This window comes from Oryx dammah, unplaced genomic scaffold (genome assembly GCF_014754425.2).
Source record: "Oryx dammah isolate SB20612 unplaced genomic scaffold, SCBI_Odam_1.1 HiC_scaffold_20, whole genome shotgun sequence".
Classification (NCBI taxonomy): Eukaryota; Metazoa; Chordata; class Mammalia; order Artiodactyla; family Bovidae; genus Oryx; species Oryx dammah.
This window is the reverse complement of record NW_024070204.1, coordinates 40,665,320-40,678,971: the sequence shown is the minus strand read 5'-3', so window position 1 is coordinate 40,678,971 and position 13,652 is coordinate 40,665,320. Positions and strand designations below refer to the sequence as shown.

The following is a 13,652-nucleotide window of genomic DNA, read 5'->3' as shown; positions in this document are numbered from 1 at the left end:
CGTTTGGGCTTTTTTCCCTCTAGGAAGTGTTAAGGAAATGAGAAGTTAAAAAAGAGAAGAAAAATACTATGTATACAAAGATATTCACTTTAATATATCTACAATAGCTGAAGTTGGGAGAAATACAAAGCCCAACAGATGAAATAATTTAAGCCTCGGACAATCACAAATCACTGAACTTCTTGTACCCCAGTTCTGACCTCCATAAAATGCCAACAATACAGAGAAAACTATCTACTCAGCTATCTAATGTTCCACTACATCTCATACCTAAAAGTCCTGAGTACTTTTATATATTCAAATAATAATCTTCAGAACAATTCTTTCAGACAGGTACTATTTATCCCATTTTCACGTATGATGAATGCATTTAGGAAGACTTGGAGCGGTCATACAACGTAGTCAGTGTCGTGCAGCTGTTAAGTGATGACGCTAGAATCTCAGTCACATCTACAAACCTCAAACCCTGCTCCTAATTTTTTTCCCTAACTTCCTTTTTCTCTTCCCTGAACAACCATGTTCAAATTCTTGGTGTCATTTCCTTCCCCTTCCAGAAAACTGAAATAACTCTTGTATCTTCCCTCCTACATCATTCTTCCACTTCAGCAGTCCTTACTACCTCTCTGCTGGGAAACTGAAATTGTTCTGTTTGTCTTATTGGCCCCAGTCTCTGCATGTCTTCAGTCCATTCTAGGACTATCTCATCTTCTTCCACCTGAACCCCTGCAGTGGCTTTGTTCCCTAAACCCTGTCATGTAAAGGGTGAAGTGACTTTGTTGTCTGAACCCCTTTGTGCTGTGCTTAGTCATTCAGTCATGCCCAACTCTTTGAGACCTCATGGACTGTAGCCCGCCAGGCTCCTCTGTCCATGGAGATTCTCCAGCCAAGAACACTGGAGTGGGTTGCCATGACCTCCTCCAGGGGATCATCCCAACCCTAGGATCAAATCCAGGTCTCCCACATTGCTGGTAGATTCTTCACCAGCTGAGCTACCCAGGAAGCCCTGAACCCCCTTAGTCTGTCCTCAGTCAAATTGGCAAAGGTTATCACCTACTGCTTTATTCTATTTCCTCATTCTGTAATTCTTCCTCATTTTACCCAATTTCTAATTTTCTCAGGTAAATGTTAATACCCTATAAAGAATTTCTTTAAAGATCAGCATCATTCTGTATAGGCATTTTTAAAACCCACATTAAATGTATACCTTCTCCATTTGCTTTAAAATGCTTTAAAAACATTTTAATGGTACATTATTCTCTAATTTGAGTATTCAGTTTGCTTCCTTTTTTAAAAAAGCCATTTTTACATTACAATAATACTCCTTTTTTAAGGTACAAAATTTCTGATTATATCTTGGCTAGAATTTTCCTGAGGTTGTTTTTTTTCTTAATAGAAGTATAGTTGATTTACAATATTATATTAGTTTGAAGTATACAGCATAGTTATTCAATTTTTTATAAATTCTACTTCATTTAAAGTTATTACAAAATAATGGTTGCATTTCTCTGTGTTTTATAATGTATCCTGTTACTTATCTATCTTTAATTGTAGCATAATTGGTTTACAACGTTGTACCAGTTTCTGCTGTACAACATGGTAAATCAGCTATGCTGCTGGACTATACTCAGTTGTGTCCAACTCTTTGCAATCCCATGGACTGTAACCCACCAGGCTCCTCTGTCAATGGAATTTTCCAGGCAATAATATGGAAGTGGGTTGCCATTTCCTACTTCAGGGGATATCCCTGGCCCAGGGATTGAACTAGCATCTCTTGTGTCTCCTGCATTGGCAAGTGGATTTTTTACCACTGTACCGCCTGAAGCCCAAATCAGTTATATGTATGCATATATCCTAGCCTTCTTGACCCTCTCTCCCAGTCCCTCATCCTGCTCCCTTAGGTCACCACAGAGCACTGATCTGAGCTCCCTGAGATATACAGCAGGTTCCCATTACTATCTGCTTTACACGTGGTAGTGTATATGTGTCAAGGCTACTCTCTCAATTTGTCCCACTCTTCCCCTTCCCACCTGTGTCTATATGTTCATTCTCTACATCTGGGTCTCTATTCTTGCCCTGGAAATAGGTCCACCTTACCATTTTTCTAGAGTCCATGTATATGCATTAATCCCTGATAGCTCAGTTGGTAAAGAATCCACCTGCAATGCAGGAAACCCCGGTTTGATTCCTGGGTTGGGAAGACCCACTGGACAAGGGATAGGCTACCCACTCCAGTATTCTTGGGCTTCCCTTGTGGCTCAGCTGGTAAAGAATCCACCTGAAATGCAGGAGACCTGGGTTCGATCCCTGGGTTGGGAAGATACCCTGGAGATGGAAAGGCTACCCACTCCAGTATTCTGGCCTAGAGAATTCCATGGACTGTATAGTCCATGAGGTCACAAAGAGTCGGGCAAGACTGAGAAACTTTCACTTCACTATGAAATATTTATTTTTATGTCTTACTTCATTTTGTATGAAAGACTCTAGGTATATCCACATAACTACAAATGGCTCAATTTTGCTCCTTTTTATGGCTGAGTAATAAACATTTAAAGGAATTGCAATCAAACAGTCACAATGGGTGTCTCCAAATGGTAGGTGGGGTTACATTTATTTTTAGTTTTCTTTTTTAACATTCTAGTTCAGTTCAGTTCAGTCGCCCAGTCCTGTATGACTCTGCGACCCCATGGACTACAGCATGCCAGTTGTCCATCACCAACTCCCAGAGCTTACCCAAACTCATGTCTATTGAGTCAGTGATGCCATCCAATCATCTCATCCTCTGTCATCCCCTTCTCCTCCCACCTTCAATCTCTCCTAGCATCAGGGTCTTTTCCAATGAGTCAGTTCTTCACATCAGGTAGCCAAAGTAATGGAGTTTCAGCTTTTGCATCATTCCTTCCAATGAATATTCAGGACTGATTACCTTTAGAATGGACTGGTTGGATCTCTTTGCAGTCCAAGGGACTCTCAAGAGTCTTCTCCAACACCACAATTCAAAAGCATCAATTCTACGGCACTTAGTTTTCTTTATAGGTCCAACTCTTACATCCATACGTGACTAGTGGAAAAACCATAACTTTGACTAGATGGACCTTTGTTGGCAAAGAAATATCTCTCCTTTTAATATACTGTCTAGGTTGGTCTAACATTCTAAGTTGGATATAATGAGCATTTAATTTCTTCATTTGAAAATAATGTTATTGATGACTTTCAATATACTGCGAGCTGAGCAGAAATTAAAGAGAAAGGTGTAGACATATTTGACTGAAGCCATATATGTTTTTTATTGAAGACCTCAGTGAAATCTGAGGCACATTTAAAGGCATATGTCAGATGCAAGAGATGTTGGTTGGGAAGATTCCCTGGAGGAGGAAATGGCAACCTGCTTCAGTATTCTTTCCTGGAAAATTTTATGAGAGGAGCTTGGTGGGCTACAGTCCATGGGATTGCAAAGAGTTGGACATAACCAAGTGCCTGAGCACACATGCATGTCAATCTAGAAAGATGTGTTCTAGACGCCAGAATAAGATCATCCCGTTGAGAGTCTCTGGAATGTGAAAAGGGAAGTGAAATTGGTTTGCTTGCTTGTTGTTTGGAAGAATGCAGCTTGGGATCCCTATTGTGGCTAGAGGGTAGGTTTAAGAATATATTCTGGGCATAGTGAGTTCATACCTAGTCTTGAGAGCAATCCAAATGGAACAGATTTGGTTGTTCAACTATGAGCACCGAGAATAATGCTGCAATTTGATTTGCACTAATAGAGTCAATAGAATGGTGTTAGATGACATCAGAAGAAATGGAAGTGATAATAAACTATGTAGTAGTACAAGGCTATGGCAATCCACTCCAGTACTCTTGCCTGGAAAATCCCACGGATGGAGGAGCCTGATAGGCTACAGTCCATGGGGTCTCAAAGAGTCGGACACGAGTGAGCGACTTTACTTTCACTTTACTTTCTTTCACTTCCAGTACAAGGCTATTCTTGCTGCTGTGCTCTCCTGAGCACAGAGCAGGGAAATTTGCCTAATTATAATAGATTAAATTCATATATGCAAATGTGGAATGAGAAATACCACATGTGGCTATCAAAAATAAATATTAAAAATAAATAAATATTATAAATAAATAAATAAATATTAGCCAATAGATGTCATAAATGAACTAGAGCGGTATATTCAAATGTAAGTTTTAAATGAACAATCAGAGGAAAGGCCACTAAGCTTTAATATCAAACTACAAAGCTCTAACAACTGCAGGAATAGGACTGCCACTTTCATCACATGATACAGAGAAGAGAAAATCATAGCTCTGAGGATAATAGTGCTTTCTCACTGGTTACTTAAGTTATTTGAAAGAAGTATAAGGAAAAGAGGCCTTTCTGCCTAGATATATATACAATATCTCAGGGAAAAAATATATTGCGATGTGTTATACATTCACGAAGTTGTACCTGAAATTTTTCATTTTGTTGTCTCCACTGGTCACGGGCTCAGAAGAAAGTGGCAGTATCAAAGCCTACTCAGAAAGTGAGTCAAGAATTTAAAGTAAAAGCTAATCTTGTAAAATTTATTTTTAAAAAATATAGGAGATAAAAATATAAAAATTTAGAGAAAATACATTAGAACATAACTATCACTAACCATGAAAGAAAAAGGATACATTTGATTTCATCAAAGCTTAAAACTATTCATCAAAAATTATCATAAATGAAATGACGTTAGACACGGATGAAAATATTTATAATAGATATCCTTGTCAAAGAGTTCTTATAAATTAATAACAAAAAGACAAATGCAATTTTTATAAATGGGCAAAATCTTAAGCAGATGTTCACAGAAATACCTAAATGAATGCCCGATCAGCATATGAAAAGATGTTCAACATCACTTGTCATGAGAGCAATGAAAAATCAAAACTACAATGAGATCTCACTACATACCAACCAGAAATGACCAAACTTCACACTAACAATATCAAATTGGGGCAAAATGTGGAGCAACTGAAGTATTCATATATAGTTGGTGTGAGTGTAAAAGGGTACAATCCCTTTGGAAAACTGTGTGGCAGCGTCTAAGAAAGTTAAGCATCACCTACTTTATGACTTAGCAGTTCCACTCCTAGGTATAGTCCCAAGATCAATAAATTTATATGTCAGTAAAAAGTCCCACACAAAAATGTCCATAACAGCTTTATTCATAAGAAGCCCAAGCTGAAAACAATACATTTATCAGCAAGAGAAGGGATAAACAACTGGTGGTACCATTTACACAAAAGGATATTATGGAGAAAATAAAAGGGAAAAACCACTAATATAACTGCAACTTGAAGAATCTCAAAACGTTTTGTCAAGCAGAAGTAGCCACAAAAGAGTACATACTGTATAATGTTATTTACGTGAATTCTGGAAACAAGCAAAACCTAAGTGATTATGGAAATCAGAAAATGGTTGTCTTTGGTGGGGGTAAAAGATGCAGATTGACTGCAAAGAGGCACAAAGGAACCCTCTGTAGTGATGGGTATGAGCCATATCTTCATTTGTCTAACAAACGTGTGATACATATATTTATATAAATTTCAGATATATACCTAAGACCTGTGCATTTTGCTGTATTTATGCTGTTCCTCAGGAAAAAGCAAATCAGAAAAAAGTACTGAAGAGGAGACTTTAAGTAAACCAAGCCTTGTAAAAAAAAATGCTAAAACAAACCAAAAAAAAAAAGATTTTTAAATTCATGATCTAAGTGAGAATAGTGAAAACGTATACCTCATTACTTGGCCTGTTTCCACCTGCTCACCACTTTCACTTCCATCTATTTGGCAAAGTTGAGTGGCTTTTACACAGTGGAACAGATATTAATAAGAGGGAATTGAAGCCTAAGAGAACAGATTATTAAGTGCTGGCTTTGTCACTAACTTATTTTGTGATGTTGGGCAAGTCAGTTCTTCTGGACCTCTGCTTCCTCATCAGTAATATGAGGACCAGACTAGATAATTTCTAAGGCTACTTCCAGCTCTTTCTGTATGTATTTCCAAATGAGAGTTCTGCTTCTTAATACAAAGAAAAGCCCCAGAGTTCTATAGTGACCTAATGAAACATTTGGCAGCATCAATAGATCTGGCAGATATTTTAAAATGTTGGGCTGCCAAAAAAAGCTTAGCATGGTCATAAGCCTATTCCACAATGATATATTGGTCATGCTAGTGTTGACAGCATGTCATGTGATCCCCTCCCAAATGCTGGTAAAATAGAGTAAGGCTATGAATGAGATCCAGGGATACCTAATTCTTTGTATGCAACCCTATTAAGAGATTCAAGAAAAGACTTGGAAGCTGATATTAAGATCTGTTCCCAGTCCTTTGGAAAACCTTTTCAACTCATTTGACCAAGCACTCAAGAAGGAACAAACAACCAATATTCTAAATAAAAGCATTCCTGTGGGCTTAAAAAAGTTATAGTACCATTAAATAAAACTTTTTTAGGTTAACTATTTAATTTCCAATAATAATAATATATTTGAGTGTCCTGAATGACTATATAAAGATGTTAATTGTTCATCTAATTTTCCAGATACTAATGTCTTCTGAAGATTGGAAAAGAGGTAGCTTGCCCACCTCCCAAAGCTATATAAAACCAATTCAAAAGTACAGTGAGTTCTGAAGATGAGACACAAATTTATTCATTCCTTAAGGGCATTATTCAGTACATTTCAAAAACTGACTGAGTCTGAGTAGTCCACATAATTTATCACTCATCTCCCAGAACACTTTAGTCCAAGGAATCCAAGGAATAACAGGACCTTTTCCTTCCTAAGGCATTCATGGTACATGACCGAAGAATAAAGAACATTTTTAAGCAAATCCAAGTGATATAATTAAAGGCAAAGAACTGGATTTCATGTTTTCCTGCTAATCACATACATTCATCCTGGAGGCATCCTAAGTGCAATAAATAAGTACATATATCATTTTCTGCAAAGGTTGTTTGTCTGTTCATTTGTTTTGTGGTAAACATAGCTTTTATTTTCTGGAGTACACCCTAACTTCACACTAATAAAAATGACTCCAAATGTATGAGAAAGAATGGGAGAATGGAAAAACTTAAGACAAACACTTGATCATATTTCCATCTTGTGGTGCAGAAATGATGGAGAGGCACAAAACTGAATCAAAACGTGCCAAGAAAATCTGTTGGTTCTTCAAGCAGGATGTCTTTCAAATTAATTTATACTCAAGTGCAGTCACTGAACAATAAAAAAATATTGTGAAAAGAGGATATTTGTGGATCTTCTCATAATTAACCTCAAAGAAGAATGAATTTTTACCAAATAAGATATTTACATTTCATAATCATAATACAGAATTACAACTGAGAATCACCTTAGGAAGACGAACTTTTTAAGTACACCTTAGTTCTATTCACTTTGTGTTACATGGAACTTTTCTTGAATTACTAACTTCAGAGGCTTTTTCAAATATATGTTGCTTTATGCAAAAACAACACGTCCAAAAGCTTTACTAAAGCAGGAACTTATTCAAAGAAAATTTCTTTAAGGACTGTTCTCTTGTTCTTCTCCCCATCCTGAAGGCTGTGGGCAAAGGAAGGGAAATTTGTGTTAATTCAGAATTTAAGTGAGGTTCGAAAGCATTCTTTACACTGTCTTTCAATTGTATACTTAGTGTAATTTCTAGGTTCCACTCACAAAGATTAGAATTTTTTTTTTCAGAAATTATATGATTCTCTAGAGAGCCACGATTACTAACAGGATTAGAGACAAACAATCCTAGCAAAGTGACTGGGATACTAGAATGATACCAAAAACAAGATATCCCATTAGAATTCCTGGAACAAACAAGATGACAGCTGTGCTGTCTGCTGACTGATGAAGTCCCCAGAAGAACCTGAATAACTGGATGTATCATGGAGTATTCATATTATAGTTTATCCTCATTATTCGTGAATTCCACATCTGCAAATTCACCTACTCACTAAAATGTACTTATAAACCCCAACATCAATAATTGTCATGCTTTTGTAGTACTTTATGGACATACATGGAGTAGAGAAAAATTTAAGTCACCCTACCTGCACATTCTCAACTAAGGTCAACAAGACAATACTCTGTCTTCTTAATGTATTGAAGTATGAAATCACTGTCAACAAGTATGAAATCGACAACCTGAAACTAACATAGAGATATAAGTCAATTATCAGTTCAGTTCAGTTGCTCACTTACGTCCAATTCTGCGACCCCATGGACTGCACCACAGCAGGCTTCCCTGTCCATCACCAACTCCCAGGCTTGCTCAAACTCATGTTCACTGAGTTAGTGATGCCATCCAACCATCTCATCCTCTGCCCTCCCCTTCTCCTCCCACCTTCAACCTTTCCCAGCATCAGGGTCTTTTCAAATGAGTCAGTCCTTTGCATCAGGTGGCCAAATTATTGGAGCTTCAGCTTCAACATCAGTCCTTCCAGTGAACATTCAGGACTGATTTCCTTTAAGATGGACTGGTTGGATTTCCTTGCAGTCCAAAGGACTCTCCAGAGTCTTCTCCAACACCACAGGTCAAAAGCATCAATTCTTTGGCACTCAACTTTCTTTATAGTCCAACTCTCACATCCATACATGACTACTGGAAAACCATAGATTTGACTAGATGGACCTTTGTTGGCAAAGTAATGTCTCTGCTTTTTAATATGCTGCCTAGGTTGGTCATAGCTTTTCTTCCAAGGAGCAAGCATCTTTTTAATTTCATGGCTGCAGACACCATCTGCAGTGATTTTGGAGCCCAAGATAATAAAGTCTGTCACTGTTTCCATTGTTTCCCCATCTATTTGCCATGAAGTGATAGGACTGGATACCGTGATCTTAGTTTTCTGAATGTTGAGTTTTAAGCCAACTTTTTCACTCTCCTCTTTCACTTTCATCAAGAGGCTCTTTAGTTCTTCTTTGCTTTCTGCCATAAGGGTGTGTCACCCTGCATAAAAGAGTGATGTCATCTTATAAGTTGAAGTCAATTATATTTCAACTTAAAAAATATAGGTAAAAAATATAGACACTGGGAGAAAATGCATCAAAATGCTAATGATAGTTACCTCTCAGGTGTGAAGATTATGCATGATTGCTAATTTTTACTTTATGCTTTTATGTCTGTCTAGTTGCTTGCAATGAACATGTATCAGCTTGAAAAATTACAAAAAAAACCCCAATGTCATTGAAAATCTTTAAATATATTTTCTAATGCTGGACCATTCTAAAATACCTGAAATAAAGCAGATAATTAACATATTTGTAAATTGGACTGCTAATATCTTCTTAGGATTTTTTGCATTGATATTCATAAATATGTGAGGCCTTTGGGATCTATATTGACCACATTTTTTCATTATCATTATGCTGTTTTTATAAAATGAATTAGAAATTTTTCTATTTTTAAGTGCTAGAAAAATTGTTTATAGATGGTAACCACTATCTTTGAAGAATTGAATGCATCCATTGTCAAACTACTTGCATTAGCACCTTTTAGAGAAACAATTTTTGACATTTTAAATTTCAATGGTTTATTTTCTTTATAGATTTTTCTTTATTAATTTAATTTCATGTTAATATTTTCTTTAAAAAACAATAATTTCAATTAAATTTTCCTACCATAATAATTATTTCAACCCTATCTATATTTATTTCTCCAATCTTATTCCCAGTATCATTTGTATTTCTGTCTTCTCTCATTTTTAATAGTCTTACTATTTTTATGAAACAAATATTTTATTGAATTATTTTTCAATTTAACTTTTCTGTAGATCAATTCTTTTATTTCTTCATATCATTTTCCACACATTTAACATTTTCATTAGTTTTTCTTTCACTAATTTCTTTATTTAAAGCCTTCATGATGTGTAAATCAAATCATTATGGCATATACCTTAAAATTATACAGGCTCTATCTCAATTCTATTTTAATGAAACTGGAAGAAAAAAAGAGGATAGAGAAAGGGAAACATATCAAAGTGGAGAGAGAGATAGGGATTTATAATAAAGAAAAGACTACTCAGGTCCTGGTCTAGGTATCAGAACAACTGGTTCAAAAACACAGAAACACTTCATATCATTTCTTCTATGAACACTGTTTCAGAAAGCAAACTCTAGAGTCACTACAGAGACAGAACTTGGGCTCTGCTTAATTCCCTCTGCAGGGTGCAGGCCTGGCACAGAGAAAATGTAAGCCTAGAGTATCTTGTGGTGCCAGAAAGAAAGGAAGAAAGGAAGTAATCAAAAATAAAAAATAATGAGAACATTTGAAAGGGCAAAGAGGCCAATAAAAAGAATCCCTAATGGCAATAGTTGGAAGAAGTTGAACATGCAAATAAACAATAGTACTGTGTTATTCCCCCCACTGATAAAATATACTTGAGATCACACTGACATAAATAAGTGAAAAGGACAACTATTCTTTTTTAGATAATTTTATTTATTTATTTTTGGTTGTGCTGAGTCTTTCTTGCTTCACATGGACTTTTCTCTAGATGTAGAGAGCAGGCCCAGGCACTTCATTACAGTGCCCAGGCTTTTCATTACAGTGGCTTATCTCATTGCAGAGCAGAGGCTCTAGGGCACACAGCCTTCAGTAGTTGCAGTGCGTGGTCTGTGGGTCCTAAGTTTCAGAGCACAGGCTTAGTAGCTGTGGCCCATGGGCCTAGTTGCTTCATAGCATGTGGGATCTTCCCAGACCAGGGATTGAAACTGTCTCCTGCACTGACAGGCAGATTCTTTACCACTGAGCCACCAGGAAGTCCACAACTAATTTTTTATAGAAGAATTTCAATTAATAAATGCAGGAAGAATGAGGGAAATTGAAAATCAATAGAACACTGTAATAATCATTGCTGTAGGTAAGATCCTAATGAATACTTAATTTAATGAGCAGAACAGAATCTCCTCCAAAATATTTAGTAATGACAAAGAAAAAAAAAACAAGAGTGGACTTTACAGTGGGAAATCCTGGCCAAGTGGTCAGTGGTAATATTACTAGCAGTATATACTGACACTGTGTGCCCCCTGTTATGATACATTAATGAGGACACATTACCTCTGCAGTATTCTTTCTAGTAATGAATAACCCTAAATTAATCTTACAAAACATCAAACGAACACAAATTAAGGAATGTTCTAATATAGTGATCAATTCTCTTCATAAGAGTCAAGGCAGTAAGATACAAAGAAAGATGAGCAACTCATCAATGACGGAAACGGGGGAAACATGGGAACTAAATGCAATATGAGATGCTGGCTGGAACCCTGGGCCAGAACAGAAATAAACAAAACACCTGGTGAAATTTGAATAAATTTTGTAGTTTATCTAACAGTATTGTACATGATTAATTTGTTAGCTTTGGCAAGAGTCTTATGATTAAATAAGATGTTAACATAAGGGAAAGTGGGCGAAAACTTTCAGAAATTCTATTATGTTTGTAATTCTGTTAATCTAAAATTATCTCAAAATAAGAAAATTTTAAATCACCTTAATTTGATAAAATATACACAAAAATTTCACATACATATCCCTGACATATATCTAATAAAATACTAATTAAATAACAAGTCTATATTCAATTAGCCTTCAACATTCCAACCACTCAAAATTCTAAAATTTCTTTCATCCATAAAAACTTGTTCCTGATCTGGAATGCATGAAAACAGGATCTGTACGTAGGTCAGATTTCCATCAATATCATACACAAAGCACCCTGTAGGAATTTGGGTTCATAAAATTAGTAAAACAAAATGCTGATACTCAGGCTACTTCTTTAATAAAGTCCTTTGTCTTTGACCCAAGAGTCTCATGTCTTCTGCCAGAATTCATAAACCGAAGCAAGTCTAACTTGCTACCTTGCAAGTAAAAATATCAGCCTCTGAAGAGTTCTTAACATGTTCAATTGTACCTTATTGCACACAAAGAACAGTAATGCACATGCTGAGAAAACTATCAAATGCCTAAGGGTGTTTAGCAAGTTATGTAAATAAATTAAAAAGGCCAGATGGATACGGTGACAAACTAGAGTTCACAGCTTTTTTAAAAGGCACAATTGCCATTCCAATGAATTACTGTTGGCCCAGTATTACCAGATTGTTTGATGTTTTTATGAGAAGCTAAACCTCCACTTTTGTATAGTAACACTTAAGTTTCAAATGTTGATAATTTTAAAAATTCTAAAGCATGTTTGTGAATTCAATAGAATTGATCTATAGATCAGTGCTGTCACTGATATTTCTACCTTAGTCTACATGTTAGATGTCAAAAGACAGAGGCCTAATTTCTTCTGCTTATTACTGTATAAAATAATCAATTTATAAACTTTCTATATTTTCTCTCACTTCAAATCAGTTCCATATTGGAGGAATACACAGAGGAGGTTTGTTCCTTAGACTCACCCAGACATTTTAAGCAACCTGTGAAAGACAACATGACCAGAACATATAGGACAAGAGAGAAATTCAGGAAAAAGAAATTAAACAATCAAATTCTCAGATCAGACCTGTGTTTTGCCTTCATGATCTGTCTTTGCAAAAATAAGGCCTGCAGTTTCAGGGAAAATGAAACACTGTATTTTGTTTATTGGTTATTCAATCAGATATGCACCACTGAGTCTTTAACGTTGTACTTTAGCTGTTCTACATTTGCTGGCTAAAGATAAAGAAAAAGTATATTAAAATAAGATGCTGGTAAGAACATCAAAGATTGAATGAAAATTTGGGCTTCTCCATTTTGCAGTATAAAAATGCCTAACTCTAGAACTTTCCCACAATTTGAATATATGATTTTGTATTGATGCTTTTTATATAATATGGTAATCTCCCATAATAAAAAGGAAAAATTAAGATTATCATAAAAACTACTTCATACTCAATCTGTTAGACTTGAAGATATGGTATCATTCAAGTATTATTTATTTCAAAAGTTTTAAACCCAAAAGCAGTGTTTACAAAGAAATGACAAGTATGTGGAAAGACATGGGACATATAGAATTTAAAATAAATTCTATCTTACTAAGATAATTCCTACCCAAGGAAATATTTTAAAAAGAATCCTACAGTGTAAGTTACTGGGTAATTCAGTGGGCCAAACAAGCTTCTTTTTTATTGGACAAATGAATTCTGCTCCCTCTAACCACAGATCCACTATGATAGTCCAGGAAATACTCTCTCCCCCTCTTCCTACCTGTTTCTTGTCTTCCATCATGACTCAATTCACTTGCCATTGCCACAAGAGAGCCTTGTATTAGTTCCTTCCACTGCCAAATCACTTTTCCTCTATCATACTTTTTATAACTCTCACCACAGTTGCAGTTATTAGAATACTGCCCTTATTCAACGAAACTGAAATACCTAAGAAGAAAGGATCCATTTCTGTCTTTATTTTCCACTGGATCCTCAATTTCAAGTAGAATTTTTTACATATGGCAGACAGTCAAGTTAAATATATGAATAAAACAAGTCCATATTCTAAGATGCTAGTCCTAAGTCTCTCACTGTCAACTGATCTCAGGCAAATCACTTTAGTTTCTTCACCTGAAAAAAGAAGAGTAAGACAATAGGGTTGTTTGACCAATATAAAAATTTTAAACTGAAGAGGACAATTGCTATCTTTTCAAC

At 35.8% G+C, this 13,652-nt stretch overlaps 1 long non-coding RNA gene across 1 annotated transcript; it reads right to left on the bottom strand.

The window, feature by feature from the left end:
* Positions 1–3,195: 3,195 nt before the first annotated feature.
* LOC120879447 lies at positions 3,196–10,533 on the bottom strand. The gene is made up of 3 exons (XR_005724793.1): positions 10,448–10,533; positions 6,750–6,753; positions 3,196–3,207 (listed from the first exon to the last, which is right to left on the bottom strand). It is a non-coding gene; the product is annotated as an uncharacterized LOC120879447 (long non-coding RNA).
* Between the last annotated feature and the right edge of the window lie 3,119 nt (positions 10,534–13,652).